Source organism: Bidens hawaiensis, unplaced genomic scaffold (assembly GCF_021521415.1).
Source record: "Bidens hawaiensis isolate Kalapana, Puna unplaced genomic scaffold, B.hawaiensis_p1.1 tig00055901_1, whole genome shotgun sequence".
Lineage (NCBI taxonomy): Eukaryota > Viridiplantae > Streptophyta > Magnoliopsida > Asterales > Asteraceae > Bidens > Bidens hawaiensis.
Window position 1 is genome coordinate 17404 of NW_027500073.1, and position 17150 is coordinate 34553.

Genomic DNA, 17150 nt, shown 5'->3' on the forward strand with positions numbered 1-17150 from the left:
ATTTACCCGTCCAGATATCTTTTATGCGATTTAACATGTACGCATTCACATGCACTCTCCCAAGTTCGCCCATTGGCATGCTCTTCAACGGATACAAAGGTACATTAAAGGCACCTCAACATACGGATGGCGACTAGGTCGGGTGTCCGGACACACAACGTTCTAATATTAGGTACTGTGTATATCTTGGAGAAAACTTATGTCTTGGTCCTCGAAACGTCAGTCCAGGGTTTCTCGTTCCAGTGCAGAAGCCGAATACCGAGTCGTTGCATATGCCGTGGCAGGATTTGTTGGATCTGAAACCTTCTATTGGAACTACATCAATCGCTTTCCATTGCTACCTTGGTGTACTGTGATAACATCAATGCTATTTACTTATTTGGCAATCACGTGCAGTGTCAACGTACGTAACATATTGAACTGGACATTCACTTCATTCGTGAACAGGTACAATGTGGAAATTTTCACATTGTCCATGTTCCCGCATGCTACCAGATTGTTGACATCTTCACCAAAGATCTTCCGAAGATTCTTTTTGATCCAGTCTAAGCAGACAGTATCATCCCGCTTCGACTGCAGGGGTGTGATAGAATCATTGTATTATTATGCTAGATATGCTTATATTAATTGTAATATATTATCTCAAAATATGAGATATCGTTGTACATCCTATTATAGAGAGAGATTAATCAAAACAATTTTATGGAACATAATACGTTCCTTCATGAACTAGTTTTTGATAATCGCAAAAGGATCAACCACATAAAATAAACCAATGAAAACTTAAACTAAATCTAATAAAGAATCGGCGTTGATCTATTCGTAATCATAGAAAGCCGCCCATAGTTCGCTTTCGTCGGGTAGGCAATCAGTTGTCTGTCACCACTGACGAAGGTTAATGGAGACTTCCAACCCCCCCCCCCCCCTTTTTCCTTTTTTGCTTGTAAATTAACCTATTGTTGCTCATCAAAAATTTTACGCAATGTAAATTTACCCATTTTCATTTGAAAACTTTGAGCCCTACCCCTCCCCCTTTCACGTTTATGAAATTGTTTTTTATATATAAACTCGCAATTCTAATGAAGCTAGCATATGTAAGTAAGTACCTTAGAGACTAAGTTGGCAAATGATCTTGCAAGAAGTTCCCAAAGGAATGAAGTGCCCTATCAATATGGCTTTAATTTCTTCTTCCTTTGAAAATAAGCACCATTCGACCTACGGACACAAGTTATTTTGACCTTGATTGCAGAAACAATGAAATATCTTCTTGGAATTGATCGAAATAGGCTTTAGTGACTTGTAATGAACTCAATTTAGAGATGTAAAAGCTACCTTTGTTAGTCGATCTACCTTCCTTGTCATAAAGTCCCGGAGGGATCTAAACAAGCAATTTGTGGGATTTATAATCAGTCACTACTTTTAACTAACACTAGCAAAAATTAATATAAATGCATAGACAGATGGTACTGCACATACTTTTGAGAGCCAAATAGCCAATGTAAACTGCTAGAGGAGTGAATGAAGTGTAGATAATTTTCCGGAAACAATCTCCCATAAAAAGTACTGGACAGCCAAAGATGTAGACCCCTGACTCATTGTTTTTGCACCGAAGATGCCTCTCGGTGTTCAGTTCTTTGCAAAGTTCTGGAAGCATCTTGAAGAGGGAGTTGAAGTCGTTGGTCGGAAGATCATTAAGGTAGACACGGCAGTCGGGTGGAGGGATGTTTGAGGTGGTTTTGTTCGATGGCTTCCACCTTTCGTTCGTATGATTGATAAGGTGTTTTGGCCACAAGAACAGCCAAGATCGGCTATGCCTAAACTCTCTGGTGCTGTGGAGACATAAATTTCTTCAAGGGTTTTGGGCTTTGAGTGTTATATGTTTCACCATATCTGAAGCTTTTTTCTACACAAAGTCACAAACAAATAAAATTAACTAGTTTTATAGAAAACGTACACTTTATATATTGCAAAGGATGTATTACCTGAAGATATGAATTCTGAGCATAGCTATTTTCACCAAGCCCACCGTTCATGTGAAAGACTTGTTGGATTTAATGGTCGGTTCGGGTCAAGTCAACGCAGACCGACCCGAATATGACCCGGTATGAGTACACCGGGGGTAACGAAATATAAACTCACTTAAACGTTAACTGGGCCCGATACAATCAGTAAGAATTATAAGATGGTGGTTTAGGCTTTAGTTGGTATTTGGGCTTAAGCCCAATGGGTTTAAGATTGATTAAACCCTAAAATATTTTCCATATATAGTATACTATATATATGCATAATATAACCTAATCATCTTTATCACAAAAAAACCCTAGCCACCATCCTTAAGAATTCCGGCAGCCGCCACCTTCGGGCCACCGGACCTCCGGCCACCGTCCAATCATCACCACAACCGCCCTTTACACTACCGCCGAGCTGCTGGTGCCTCCATGTAGTTCAGCCACAAGTCGCAGCTCCTCTCCGGCGAGTGTTGTATGATTCCGGCGTATGCCGGTTTTCCGGCGAGGGTATTTCCGACCATCTGAGACTTCCGGTGACCTTCATTGTTACTGTACCATCATTGTTTAGCTGCTACAGTCATTCTGCGCCACCACCACAGCCCACTATCATCTTTAATAGTCGTCGGACGTTTTTCCCGTCACCGGAAAAACGCCGCCACTATTGTTGTAGTTGTTTGCTGCTGCCGCTGGTTCTCTGAACTTGCTAGTCACCGCGTTGTCGCCACAAGCCACCGGAAATTTCCCCACTGCTTACCGGAATCCGCCACCGCCGCCGCTAGCCGCCGCCGCTGCCGGATTTGCTTGGATTCGTTTGATTGTGTCGTTTCGTCTAGCACGTTTCGTTAAGCCTTCGGTGTCTTCCCGGTTTCGATAACCGAGGTATAAAAGCTTGAAACTTTATCTATGGTTGTTTATTATTATTGTTTAATCGTGGTCGTACATAGTTGTAATCAGATCCGGGTTTTGGGTTTCGGTTTTTGGTTCGTGTTAATCGTTTATTTTCCGCTGCGTTTTTATAGTTCGTTTAAGTTTGTATACTAATAATGATTAATATCTATCGAAACGAAATTATAACTAAAACGGGTTTGAAATTACTTGACTGTTTTCGTTCCGAACCACTATTGAAACCCAACAAGACTTTATCAACGTCCATGGATGGTTTTGACATTCAGATGTGAGATGGGATCTACCTAGGACATACAACTCCCCTCTTTATACAATTTTTAATTGCCGTTAATTACTGCATTATAATCATATTTTGGACTTACAACCAAACTCCTTAATTAAAACCCATGCTTGTTCAAAAAGGGCTGCCCGAAATATTGTGGTGGCTTGGTTGAAATATTGATTCCAAATTGATTTAAAAGAGGTGGCTTGGTGCCGCAGTTTCATTTTTTTTTATATAAATATGTTTATTTATTATTTTATTTAATATGTTACTTTAAGGAATTCTTTTCCGAGTTTAGTTCCGTTGTTATAACGAACTAACCGTTGCCAATCAAATTCATCAATGGCGGATCTAGAACCAAATGTCAGGGGTAACATTAAGAAAAAAAATCGTATTTCATATAATGTAAACTAAACCAAAATAGAATCACAATGATAGATAAATTTAAACACATGAGCTGCATATTTCTCCCCGTCGGTTTTTGAAAGCTTGAAATCGAGCTATTACATCCTCTTCTTTTACTTTATCAAGCGTTTCTCTTTCAATCGCAAAAGTTAAAACATTGTTCAAAACTCATCACTCATTCGATTGCGCAAATTCGTCTTGATAAACTTCATTTTAGAAACATCTTTCAATAGTTGCGAGTGCAACCTGTAAAACCAACGCTAGCTTCAATATACGATAAACCAAAGGAAAAGTGGCGTGTTTTCTGGTTTCCATCATTACACGAGCAAGGTCACACATTCCACCTAATTTTGCAAATATATCATCTTCCTTTAAAGTGTGATAAAAGGTCGTACGATCACCCGAAATACTCCCTTTTCTTCATTACTAAAGTCATTCCGATACATATCATAAAATGCCACTATCTTCGATATGTAAACTTAGAAAAAGAACCACAAGGATTTAAATTGGACATATTTTCTATCAAACCAGTTGGGACCTCACTAAATTTGTTTACAAGTTCTTGAATTTGCATATACAAAACGGTATTAAAAACTTCAACTTCAAAATGATGTCGATTAGTAATGATATTCTTTCGGTTTCGTTAATTACCGTAGCTTTCCGTGATATCTAGCATCTTAATCTTGTTTTTGTTTTCACAAAATGATGTCACTCTAGCCAACATCTTGTCAACCCCGCTTTGTCTTATATTATTCAATGCTCAGTTTGTCTCGCTTATCAACTTAAACGCTTCTAACAAGTCTTAATTTTTTTAATGTGTTTGATGGAGCACTTGTGAGGCCTAAAATATCGTCCAACAAGTGAATATAAAACAAAAAAATCAAGAATCTTAAAATACTTAAAAATACCTTCGCGTTAGTTCGTTGTTGCACACTCTCTTCATCTTCTTTAATAAAAGCAAGTACGCTATGTATGATTTGAATGGCAATTACTCGCATTCTAATTCCGGTTACGCTTGCAAAGCCGGTTATGCATACCGGCGGCGTGACCACATGTGTCGAGCGCCACATGAAATGCATATCCGATGCCGCCTTTCTTGGGTGCGTACGAGCATCGAGTGATATGCCCCATCTCGGATTCCAAACTTTTTTCAAGAACCTCATTTGCTTCCAAAACAACAAATCTTCACAAACCACATGTGAGTGTTTTTTAGTGTTACTGTTAGAGTTTGCCACTTTGTCATGTGAGATTATTATTATTATTATTATTATTATTATTATTATTATTTTCTTTGGTGGTTGGGGGGGGGGGGGCATTTTTCTTAATGTATTTGTGTTTATGAGAGCTAGAGAAGTTTTTTTATCAAACCAATACATCCCAATACTTATTTATACTAACTCATGGGAGAAAAATGGTCCAAAAACATGTTCAAATGACTATGAGTATGTTTGGGATTGAGTTTGAAAACATCTTATTGGCTTATTAGGTTTACCAAAAAGCCAATAAGTTCAATGATGTTTGGCAAACATAAAAATTTCTTTTGTTTTAGCTTTTTGAATGAGTTAAAAAATAGTTTTTAAAAGCCCTAAATCTTGGGTTTTCAAAATTGCTTTTTGAAAAAGCCAATAAGCTAATAAAGTGTTTTCAAAGTCAATCCCAAACATGTTCTATAAAATGGTAAAACAAACGGCTAGATTTTAACTCATCTTACTACTCTAATAAAATACTACTATATATTTTCACTTGTCAATCTCTCATCACTCTTCACCTTTTTTAACCCATATTCACAAAAATGGTATTATTTTGGGTCAACCCGCCCAACTAATGTTATGTGGATCCTTATATTATTCAATCCAACTAATGTAAAAGATACCTTTGTTAATCGATCTACCTTGTCATAAAGTCCCAGAGGGATCTAAACAAGTAATTTGTGGGATTTATAATCAGTCACTACTTTTAACTAACACTAGCAAAAATTAATATAAATGCATAGACAGACGGTACTGCACATACTTTTGAGAGCCAAATAGCCAATGTAAACTGCTAGAGGAGTGAATGAAGTGTAGATTAATTTTCCGGAAACAATCTCCCATAAAAAGTACTGGACAACCAAAGATGTAGACACCTGACTCATTGTTTTTGCACCGAAGATGCCTCTCGGTGTTCAGTTCTTTGCAAAGTTCTGGAAGCATCTTGAAGAGGGAGTTGAAGTCGTTGGTCGGAAGATCATTAAGGTAGACACGGCAGTCGGGTGGAGGGATGTTTGAGGTGGTTTTGTCGATGGCTTCCGCCATTCGTTCGTATGATTGATAAGGTGCTTTGGCCACATGAACAGCCAAGATCGGCTATGCCTAAACTACTATATATTGTCACTTGTCAATCTCTCATCACTCTTCACCTTTTTTAACCCATATTCACTAAAATGGTATATTTTGGGTCAACCCGCCCAACTAATGTTATGTGGATCCTTATATTATTCAATCCATTTGTTTTTCCCTTCCAAATAAAAAAATCTACGTTGTAGACACTCAATCAGGCGCCTCTTCACTTTGTTGCCAATCTGCCATTACTTCCCTGCTTTCTCCCTTATCTGATTAAACCTACGAGACTGTTCATCTCCACCGTTGTTATTGTTCATCTCCACCGTTGCTTCAGACCGTTCCATTGTCGCTTACTTTTAGGTAATTTTACAATTCCATACTTTAGAACTGTTGGTGCCTACCATGAATCGTGGGGTGGGATTAAAACAAGAGAAAGGGACCATTGAAATTGATTTGGTGGTGTTATCTAATTGTTTGGTTGATGTTGATTGTTATTAAATTTGTATATAATTGTCACTTTTTAATTAATATTGTAGCAAGTGATAAACAGCTCCAAGCGATTAACAACATCTAACTATACTGTTAAAGCAATAAGCTTTATGTCAAAATCCCCCCTTCCTATTGGTTGATTCTCATACTTTCCATATATATCTAGGCCTTCTCTAATTTTCATCTTAATTAAATTAATCAAAAATATATTAAAATTAGATTCATCAATGCTATTAAAGTCTTATCTTTCATTTTCATTTTGAATATTTAAAATTGTCATTTATATAGGAACATTTCTAGATATTTCTATTAAGTGACATTTCTAGGTGCATTTCATTTTGAATATTTAAAATCGTAGCTATAGTTTCCAAAACCAAATATTCAAAATATCATTTTGAATATTTTATTGTTTTTGGTTGATTTTATTCACCACCTTTATTATTTTCTTAGATAGTATATAATATATAATCTAGATTATTATTTGATATTTCATCAATAGAAAGGATTATGGATTTAATATAGAGATTACGTATAGAGTGAATATATATAGTATATAGAGATTACCGATATTAAATTTTGAATTTTTGTTAAAATATTATATTTATTTTAATTTAAATTTATCAAATTCATAAAGTTGTAAATGTTTGTACCATTCATGTTAAATTTAGGAAATGATGACCGATTTGATTAAGAAATGGTTTAATTACGAAAATTGTAAATTTAAATAAAATTTTTGTATATTCTTTGATTGTAATTAATTTGTAAATTTGAATTAATGATTGTATAACTTATGGTGTCAATTTGAATGTAAATTTGAATTAATTAACAATGATTTAGTGTTACTATAATTATGGATGTTCACCCATTGACCCATTTACTTAATTTCGGTCATTAAGTTTTAACAATTATAACCAAAATTCATTGTCTTATTATTGTTTAAGAATAACACTTGAGTTACAAATCCATTCTTGACCCATTGACCATGACTTATAATTACGATTTACTTATAATTACAATAATATAATTCACAATTTACTTACATATATATAACAAAATTATTAACTTTTATTTTCAAACCTTATATGAATTACATTAAATAATATATGGTGTTATAATTGATGATTAATTATATTATTATAAATAATATTTATATTATTATAAATAATATAATTAGTAACTTATATTTTTACATGAGATTATAGTCAACATTTAAATTAAATAATATGACATTTATACTAATCTAATATTTATATTTATACTAATCTAATTATACGAAAATTTCAAAATTAGAATTGCTGAATTGTTGAATAATAGAAATTTCAAAATTTCAAAATTTGAAAATACATTCATTACGGAATCCTTTGTAATCGTTCTTACCATAATTTATTTTCAAAATATTCAAATTTACTAAATTTATGTTTGCAATCAATTACCTTACTACCTTCCTTCTATAATTTTGTCTACCCTAATTCATTTTGTATAAATACGTACATTTGATAGCCTAATCCTTACACCATCATAACCTCTTTATTAAAATCGATTACCTTTGTGCGAAGGTTTTTACTTTTTGTTGTTTTTATATCTTCCATTTTCTTATTAATTTTATTGGTTAAATTTTTTATTGTTCGTAAATGATATGTTTGTTTTTTTAAATTTTTCACCACTAGCAATATGGAGCCAACCAATATCACCATGTTGAACCAACTTGATGTTCAAAACAGTGAGTGTATCCTAAAGGTGCGTATTTTGAGACTTTGGCGGCTGAAGGACAACTCAAAACTCGGGCAAGATTGGTCCATCGAAATGATTGTTCAAGACGAAATGGTATTGTTAATACATTAATTAATTTACTATATTATCAATTCAACTTTTTACTAATCTTAATAATAATTTGCAGGGCAACAAAATGCAAGCATATGTAAGGAAGGCGTGCATTCCTAAACATGATGTTTGGCTTGCGAAGAATAAATCTTTGATTGTTCGGAAGGCCTCACTCGGTGCAAATATGTCTACTTACAAATACATAGACTTCCCACACAAACTTTGTTTCACAGCCGAGACCCATCTCTCAAATTCCTACGAATTTGAAGGTCACTTGTATGGGCTGAAATTTGTTAATTTTAATGATATAAAAGCCAAAAACTTTCCACAAAACGGAACTATACGTTATTTGTATTTCTTATTTACCACATAAATAACCCTCATGATATGTATAATTACTGATATATTTTATTTGTAGATGTCATCAGACATGTTACCAGATTTTTTAATAACAATAACTCCATTTTAAGGGAAGCTCAACATCAAAACCGAATAACAATGGAGTTTTCTGATTTGGGGTATAATTATTATTATTATATATATATATATATATTTATTTATTTATTTATATTTTTATTGTATACATGTGTGTAGTTGTGTTAATTTAATACTTTTTGAAATTTAAATCTTGTATAATTATGTTTCAACTTAATAATTATAATTAATATTTAATTATTTGTTTACTACAGTTATAGTTATACTATAACTATAATTACGATTTCTTTATTATGTATACTATAACTATAATTATCTTTTAAAACTAATTTTATTTTATTATTTTTGTTTGATTTCATTCACAAGCTTTATGTTTCTTCGCACCAGGTTTAATGTTTTTTAGAGAATAGATAATATATAATTTAGATAATTAATTTCTTTATTATGTATACTATAACTATATTTATCTTTTAAAAATAATTTTATTTTATTATTTTTTATTACGGATTTTTTATGTATATTATAACTATAATGACGATTTCTTTATTATGTATACTATAACTATTATTATCTTTCATTTAAATATTTGATTAATTGATTAATGATAACTATTTTCAGAAGAGATTATTTGATTAACTATTTGATTAAAAATCATTAAGCTTTACTATAATTACGGATGTAGACTCATTGACTTATTAATTACGGAAATTGTTTAATTACGGAATTTTATTATTAATGGGTAATCAAATAGTTAATCAAACCTTTGATTAAGGATAATGTTTAATTACGGAATTTTTCAATTAGAATATGTTACAATATTTAAATTTAAATTATTAATGGCTCAATTCATTAATGATTTGATTAACCATCCTTAAAATTTACTAAAAATACAAATGTTGACCGTGTAATATGGTGTTGATTTTAAATTTCAAATATAACAATTGATTAAGGATTTGACTAATCATCCTTATTCCACCTCAATTACCCGTGTAATATGATGCTGATTTTAAATTTAAATATTCTAATTGATTATATTGGATTTGATAATTAGTGTTCAATTATATTAAAATTGTGTAATAAATAATTATATTATGTTGATTATTTTTATAACTTTCATTCATATGATTCATTAGTTCATTATATTAGAATTTATTATAATTTTATATATTACATACATGGTTATTTTATAAATTATATTTTTACATTAATCATATGGTTCAGTAGTTCATTATATCAGAATTGATTATAATTTTATATATTAGATACATGGTTATTTTATAAATCATATGATTCATGGTTATGTTTATAACTTATATTTATTCCACCTCAATTACTCGTGTAATATGGTGCTAATTTTAAATATTCTAATTGATTATATGGATTGATTATACTGGATTTGATAATTAGTGTTCAATTATAAAATTCCGTAATTGTGTAATAAATAATTATATTATGTTAACTATTTTTATAACTTTCAATCATATGATTCAGTAGTTCATTATATCAGAATTTATTATAATTTTATATATTACATACATGGTTATTTTATAAATTATATTATTACATTAATCATATGGTTTAGAAGTTGATTATATCATAAATGATTATAATTTTATATATTAGATACATGGTTATTTTATATATCATATGATTCATGGTTATTTTTATAACTTATATTTTTACATTAATAAGTTTATTTCCGTATATATAAATATAGTCAACATTTAAATAATATTACATTTATAATAATCTAATTTTCGAACATTACATTATAGATAATTCAAAATTTGAAAATCCATTAATCCTGGTTCCATAATTTTCGTTGTTACTTTAAGATATTTCAAATTCTCTAATTTGTTTCTAATTAATTCCTTGTATACCTTCCTTCTCTAATCCAGTCTCCCATGATTAAATCCGTACAAATACCTAACTTTGATACGGTAATTCTTACACCATCAAACCATCTTTAGCAAAAACCATTATCTTTGTGTTTAAGGTTTTTATTTTGTGTTGTGTTTATATCGTCCATTTTTGTATTCATTTTTGGCTTAAAAGTGTTATTGTTCCTAAGTGTATTTTTTGTTTTGTTTATTTTAACTTTTCATCACTAGGAAGATGGAGCCAATGAACATCACCATGTTGAGCCAATTGGATGTTCTTAACAGTGAGTGTATCCTAAAGGTGTGTATTTTGAAACTTTGGCGGCTGAAGGACAATTCAAAGCCCGGGAAGGTTGGTCGATCAAAATGATCGTGCAAGACGAAATGGTATTGTTAACACATTCATTAATTTACTATATTATTCATACAACTTTGTACTAATCTTAATAATAATTTGGCAGGGCAACATAATGCAAGCCTATGTAAGGAAGCCATGCATTCCCAAGCATGACGTGTGGCTTGGCGAGAATAGATCTTTGATTGTTCGGAAGGCCTCACTCGATGCAAATATGTCTACTTACAAATATTTGTTGCACATCATAATTATGTGTATATGTTTTTTATGTATTTTTTATCATAATTACATTTAGTTATATTTATTTTATGTCGCCATTCTATAACCATAGTCCTCAAAGTTTTATGCTATTTTAATAATTTTATAAACTTTAAAACTTTGAAGTGTAACTCAAAGGTAAATTTTTTAAATCAATGATCAAACATTTCATAATGTGTAACATTACTACGATTGAAACTTATTATTTTTAAAAGGATTTTCAATTTTAAATTTTAAACTTTTAAATTTAACTGGTCAAACATTCCATAATGTCTAAATGTGCCATGATTAAAAATTCATTATTACTAAAAAAGATTCAATTTTAAATTTTAAAATTTACAATAACTTAAATATTTTTACAATCTGGTCAAACAATCCACAAAAGGTATTCACATTTCGTCAACATTTCAACCAAAACAATTAAAATTTGGTCACCATTTAATTAATGTATACAAGTATGTTTTGTGATGTTAAATTTCCCTTAAGTATGTTATGAATTTAATGATTTATGTCGTCACTAAATCTAAATCTAACTCTAATTGCATTTTGACATGCCTTGGAATATTGTAAGGTTAATTTATCCAACTATGTATATTGAAATAAAGTTTGTATTGTCTTCCTTAGTGCTATTTTCTTTGAGAATTCGATTTTGGAACATAGCAATTTTTTTCTATTAGAAATGAAGTTTGATTTATCCCCTCGTCAGAAAGCGGTGTTTGAGTGTCTTCGGGCTCCTCGGGCTCAAGATTTCTTAAGTGTTCTCCCTATTGAAGGATTGGGTCAACATATGTCGGCTTTGGAGTACCGGGCCATCCTGAAGTATCGGTTAATGGTCCCTTTGTTTCCGGTAGATGAGCCGTGCCCGGTTTGCCGTAAGGTTTGTTTGGATTCTTTTGGCGAGCATGCGGTTCACTGCAAAGAGTTGCCTGGGTTTAAGTACAGGCATGATTTGGTGAGGGATGTTCTATGCGATGTTCTTAAACGAGCCGAAATTTAAGCTAAAAAGGAAGCCCCGTAAACTTTCTTACGGATCCTCAAGAAGGAAGATCTACATTACGACCGGCAGATATACTTATTTTTGGGTGGGTAGGGGGAAAACACGCTTGTGTCGACCTCACAGGAGTGTCCCCTCTTGTTGGGATTAGGGACACTGGATTTATAGCAGGCCAGGCAGCATTGAAGGCGGCATCGGGCAAGGTTGCTATACACGAGAGAGCTTGTTTGGAGAATCAACACGTGTTTATCCCCTTCGCCTTTGACACTTTTGGTTTCTTAGCTCCGGATGCCGTGGACCTTTTGAATAGGGTTCAGAAAGTTGTGTATAGTAACGTATCAGCACATAAGAATCAAAACTTTGTTTTTAGTCGGATTGGGTTTGCTATCCAAAAGGGGGTTGCGGCGTAGCTTGTTACCCGCTTACCTGCCACTTCATTGTAAATCGTTTGGATGTTTCTATGAAATATAAAAGGAGCCAATAAGAAAATTGGGTTATAAAAAAAATTGTCTTCATTAGTGCTATTTTTATCATTCAAAAGTATATATATATATATATATATATATATATATATATATATATATATATATATATATGTTTTTTTATCATAATTACATTTAGTTATGTTTATTTTGTGTCACCATTTTATAACCATAGTACTCAAAGTTTTATGCCATTTTAATAATTTTATAAACTTTAAATTGTAACTCAAAGGTAAATTTTGTAAATCAATGGTCAAACATTTCATAATGTGTAACATTACTATGATTGAAACTTATTATTTTTAAAAGGATTTCAATTTTAAATTTTAAACTTTTAAATTTAAAGGGTCAAACATTCCATAATGTCTAAATGTAAGATGATTAAAAATTCATTATTACTAAAAAGATATCCAATTTTAAAATTTACAGTAACTTAAATATTTTTAGTCAAACAAATCATAATTAACCTATTAATGTAATTATGATATTAATTATTCTAATTATTATTAGAATTCAAAAACATACTAAATAATCTCATTTATATTATATAAATCTTAAGGTTGAAAACCCTAACCATTATAATCTATCTCTCTCTCTCTCTCTATGTGTGTGTGTGTGTGTGTGTGTTTCGGATTACTATCTCCGTCATCGCCAATTCCAGTAAGGGAGATTAATTATTTTCTGGTAAGGTTTAATTTTGTGAGAACCGAGCCCCGGTGCGGAAGCGTGAATAATAATCAATACCAATCAACGGTGTGGAGCTCGGATCTAGGGTTAGGATCGAATCTAACTCGTATTCACTCTTGAATGATGTTAGTTGGACGGATGAGGTGTATTGGGAGAGAGCCTGATTTGATTAACAATCAACAATAAAGTAGGATGAACAATTGTAATCAAAACACAAACAAGATAGAAACGGTAGTATGAAATATTAGCCGAATGATTCTCATTAAGATGAAACACTCATACATACATTCATACATACAATCAATTAAGAAATATCTCAGCCGCCACCAGGAGAGCTCATCCTGGAGGCAGAGACTCTCTCAAAGGGATAAAACCCTAAATCTCACACATACACAATACAGTCACTCATACTAGACAAATGAATAAAAACATCTATTTATACTAGCCTAGCATGACTTGGTCTTCAAGCCATCCACCCTTGGTTGAGACCAAAATAATATATTTTTCACCCAAAGATTAATTCGATGCGTCGGTCTAAAATATAAGTCCCAACAAATTTGATACTGTAATAGTTGATTCTCATATTATTCATTATTTCATTAACAATTCTTTTCCTTCTCCCTTTTTGTTTGTATTGATTTTAATTATTATATAATTTTCTTATAATCTCTTTAGGTTCCATATCAAAATAAAAAAAATCAATGGAGATGTTGAACTATTACGGTTTTCCGGTAAGGTATTATGGAAAATACTATAATACCAGATGGGTTATTAGCATCTTGAGTTGAAGTCATAACAAGTTCAAGTCAATATTAGAGTGTATACAAGTTATGGCTCTATGAATCGTTAAACAAGTCATATAAGCCAACTGATGTTTCTAAGTGTTTAGTTATTAACTATTAAAAAACAATTTGTTCCTTTTTATATTAATCTTTGACAACAACGAAATGCTACAAATTAAAGTATAAACCTTGTATAAAAGGAAGTATTTAGGGAGTTGTAAATATTAAATTTATGATACTTTTGTTAAATAAATAGTTAGATTGTATAGACTTTTGTTCGTGTTTATTTTAAATTACACTTCGATAAGTTCTTCCTACATCTTGTCAAAGTGAAAGATACTTAAACTATCAAAAAAACACGAGGCTCACAGTTGGAGGCCAATCCTTACATGTTGAAGAGGGGGCAAAAGACTTGGAATAATAAAATAATTTGCGAATTAATTATTGGATATAGGTGAAGGGAATGTTGGGGATGGGGGTCCAAATGACGACAAATGAATGTACAAATTCCCCATGATATTCTAATTAACAATTCATTATATCCAGTATATGATTTAATAGACTTTGTGTATCCTTCGATTTTAGACAAGTTCAATGAACTTACTTTCAAGAACGGGCGATATTGTCGGTTAAAATTATTTGTGTTTATTAGACGAAGAATATAATATTCAAATATATAATCAAATTTCTTTACGTGAGGAATTTCCTATTTTTCACCCGTGTACTACACGGGTTAGTAACCTAGTATATTATATTGTTATTGCAATTTTAATGTAATAGTAAGATGTTATATTGGTAAGTGGTTATTCACTATCTTTTCAACTAATTTTAAAATTTTTTTTATGATTTAATGCACGTAATGACTCCAAATCCAGAAAGTGTTACAATCGATATACCTATTGTTGATGCACTGCACCTAGGGCTGTGCAACGGTTCAGAACTGCGAGAATTGAACCAGAACCGGAATCGAACCGGAACCGAAAATCAGTGAAAAATAAAACCGGAACCGAAACCTATTATAGTAAACCGGTTCGGTTCCAGAACCGCTAAAGCCGGTTCTCGCTAATCGGTTTTGGCTAGAACCGGTTCGATCATTTATTTATCAAATGAGTTATGCAAACTTTGCAAGTTGCAAAACAAGTTTATACAATTGTATGTCTTTTTTCACGGTAAAACTAATTTAGATTACAACATGAACATCCGTTATATTTTTTTTAAACCTAAGTGTTGAAGTTAAATAAATCATTAGAAACGATAGATTAATGGAAGATCAAATCATTTTCTATTAAATTACCTTGATAGCCTAAATCAAAATTGATCGTGGTTGCTAGTTCTTGAACGTAAAGAAAGAAGATTTGAATCAAAAAAATGATTGAATGGATGCTGGTTTATAAGTTAGTCTAAAAAAATTGGGATTGGTATATTTATTTAAAACGTTTTGAATATTCTGACCGAGAACACCAGGAACCGTTTAATGCAAATTCTGCTAACCGAGAATCGAACCGGTACACACATTAGCGGTTCGGAGGCACCGGTTCGGTTCTGGTTCCTCGGTTCTGACGGTTCCAAACCGTTTTTGCTCATCCCTACCTGCACCACATGCACGATGGAAAGTTTTTACATCTTTCTGTTGTCGATGGAAGTAAAGACAATGTTGTACGTTTCATTTTATATATTTGATATAAACATTATACATACATGTTGTATATCTAAATTGCATTTGTTTTGGTGCAGATGAAGATATTGTTGCCATTATTAATATCTTCCACATCGCTCACGCTGCAATAACCATAGTCCCTTGCTGCATTATGGCATCACTTGGATTTCTTTTGTTTTCTTTTTTTGTTTTTTTTGTTTTTTGATTTTTAAAAAATATTGTAGCACGGTTTGTGTACTCGTGTTTCTGAGTTGGTAGGTCCCGCTAACCCGAAGATGACTCGAACCTTATTATATTTTCAGATTAATAGCCGACAAAATATTGTTTTGAATGTTTTTTTTAAATTGTTTCATGGTTCGTGTAATCATGTTTTTGGGTTGGTAGCTCCAGCTAACCCGAACACGACTCGAAAACAAATTATATCGTACACATGAACTGAACACGACATTCGTATTTGTTGGTTATTTTCTGTTTTGCACCAAGATTCTATAACAAGTTTTGGCTTCTTTTGAACAAAATTTTGACTTTTTAATACATTTTCAGATTCAATAGCCTCGTAAGATGTATTAGTGTTCCGAAAAGATGACCAAATAACACCAGATGATGGTAATTGATGCAACTTTACTATATCAACATTTCAAAACTAAAGCACAACCGGCACCAAGGTATCACTTGGATTAATTTTGTTTTCCTTATTTTTTTTTGTTTTTTGAAAAATATTGTAGCACGGTTAGTGTACTCGTGTTCCTGGGTTGGTAGGTCCAACTAATCCAAAGATGACCCGAAACCTTATTATATATTCAGATTCAATAGCCGATAAAATATTGTTTTGAATGTTTATTTTTAAATTGTTTCACGATTCGTATACTCATGTTCTTGGGTTGGTAGGTCCAGCTAACCCGAACACAACTCGAAACCAAATTATATCGTACACATGAACTGAGCACGGCATTCGTATTTGTTGGTTATTTTTTGTTTTGCACCAAAATTATATAACAAGTTTTGGCTTATTTTAAACAAAAGTTTTGACTTTTTATATAGTTTCATATTCAATAGCCGCGTAAGATGTATTACGGTTCTGAAAAGATGACCAAATAACACCAGATGATGGTAATTGATGCAACTTTACTATATCAACCTTTCAAAACTAAAACACAACCGACACCAAGGTATCACTTGGATTTCTTTGTTTTCTTTATTTTTTTTTTATTTTTAAAAAATATTGCAGCACGGTTCGTGCACTCGTGTTCCTAGGTTGGTAGGCCCAACTAACCCAAAAACGACCCGAAGCCTTATATATTCAGATTCAATAGCCGACAAAATATTGTTTTAAATGTTTTTTAAATTTTTTCACGGTGCGTGTACTCGTGTTCTTGGGTTGGTAGGTCCAGTTAACCCGAACACGAC

At 32.0% G+C, this 17150-nt stretch overlaps 1 pseudogene; it reads right to left on the bottom strand.

The window, feature by feature from the left end:
- Positions 1-375: 375 nt before the first annotated feature.
- LOC143601212 (putative methyltransferase TCM_000336) lies at positions 376-5876 on the bottom strand (annotated as a pseudogene).
- Between the last annotated feature and the right edge of the window lie 11274 nt (positions 5877-17150).